General features: G+C 39.6%; 1 protein-coding gene across 1 annotated transcript in view; it reads left to right on the top strand.

Moving 5' to 3' along the window:
• The first annotated feature begins 1082 nt into the window (after positions 1 to 1082).
• Positions 1083 to 1818, top strand: part of LOC107573468 (protein FAM222A-like) — a 34259-nt gene continuing 33523 nt past the window's right edge. The window contains exon 1 of the mRNA XM_016259902.1: positions 1083 to 1470. The gene's annotated coding sequence lies outside the window, so the exon portion shown is untranslated. The remainder of the gene's footprint in view (positions 1471 to 1818) is intronic.

Genomic DNA, 1818 nt, shown 5'->3' with positions numbered 1-1818 from the left:
ATAAAGGGGGCCTTTGTGCAAAATGTGGTATTTGTTCCAACTGGAGAAGATTTGCATCGAATTATCAGAGAGTCTGTTCAACAATGTGGACTACTTCTTCATTAAAAACACTGAAATATGCATATGAATGACTGCTTTTGAGTTTAAAGCATCTGAACTGTTTTCTTCCCTTGCTGGTTTAGTAATTGCAATATCAAAGCCATTCTTCATGGAGATTGTGTTCCAGATATAAGCATTAAGAACAGCATACAGTCTCAAAAAATTACATATTTAATACTGGAAAACACTGGTTTGCATACAGACCCAATACAGACCTTCACAAACCCTAATGATTTGACTGCAAAAAAGCTATTGAACAATTTCACTTTCATTGCCCAGGGAAAAAAAGTTCTACAATTTAACACACATTGAGACCTGAAGGGGCATGTTGTCACACTATATGGGGTAAGTTGTCACAACCTGGTATCAAACATGATTTTCATTCAAATTTCACAGTAAAGAATTATGAAACACAGAACAGTTTATTCATGAAATACAGGGAAAATCCAAAAGTGATAATAAATAATAATAATAATATATAATTTATTTATATAAATAAATACATTTATACAGATATAATTCTATTTTATTTATTTTATCTATGTATTCTATGCATCTGTTGTGATATTTTATACTTTTTTGAACATTTTTATGTAAAGCAACTTACTGTGGAAACCAAATTGTTGCAAACAATAAAAAAATATATATATTATTTTATTATAAATTATCTATTTGTCAGATCGGCCCTGCGGACCCATGATAAGAAAGGGAGAAAGACGAAGGAAAGAGAGATAATAAATGATCTAATTAATAATTGTGAAGTAAAAGTGGTTCAATAGCAGTTGAATCGGAACGCACGTGACTGCGCTGCGCCTTTAAGATTTCCCGCGAACTCTCTGCAGGACCGAAGGCGTCTTTCTCTGCCCCGCCCTCTCTCGCTAATGATTGGTCGGAACGCACGGCGTCTGTAGTGTGATTGGTTTAGCTTCCGTAAGCGTTAGCCTGATAGAGCGTCGCGTCGCTGGAGCGCGAGAGCAGAAGAAGAGGACGCTGAGGAGAGTTTGGGCTCGCGTCTCTTCTGATGTTACACACAAACTCACTTTATAAAATAGAAAACTTCCTGCGTTCGGGGTTTTTATCATTCATTTATCAGCTGGGTTTGATCTTCAGGCGATGGTTGGCGTTTTTCGGCTGACGGATGGATTGCGTCGCGGATGAAGCGGGAAGCAGGTGCGTTTATCGGCGATGATGATGAAGATGATGATGAAGATGATGATGAAGATGAAGGCGGCGCTGCTCTTCGGCTCCGTCAGAGGATGAACTTCAGTCCCGTCGCACCGAGCTGCCGGGGGGCTTCGTGCAGGGCTGGCGGATTCGTGGTCGCGGGGATATCGATGATTCTGCTGGGATCGGATGGAGCGTCAGTTCCTGGTAAATATGATTCGCTTCTGTCTGTCTGCTTCATCTCGTTCTACAGCTTCATTTGCGTTTCTTTCTCCTCCGCTGAGCTAAATACTGAATGAATGCTGAGGTGAATAAATACTGAGGTGAATGAATACTGAGGTAAATGAATACTGAGGTGAATGAATACTGAGGTGAATGAATACTGAGGTGAATGAATACTGAATAAATACTGAGGTGAATGAATGCTGAGGTGAAAGAATGCTGAGGTGAAAGAATACTGAGGTGAATGAATACTGAGGTGAATGAATGCTGAGGTGAATGAATGCTGAGGTGAATAAATACTGAGGTGAATAAATACTGAGGTGAATGAATGCT

The sequence above is a fragment of the Sinocyclocheilus grahami genome, unplaced genomic scaffold (assembly GCF_001515645.1).
Source record: "Sinocyclocheilus grahami isolate Dianchi unplaced genomic scaffold, SAMN03320097.WGS_v1.1 scaffold1952.1, whole genome shotgun sequence".
Taxonomy (NCBI): Eukaryota; Metazoa; Chordata; class Actinopteri; order Cypriniformes; family Cyprinidae; genus Sinocyclocheilus; species Sinocyclocheilus grahami.
This window is presented reverse-complemented; position numbering and strand designations above follow the sequence as displayed.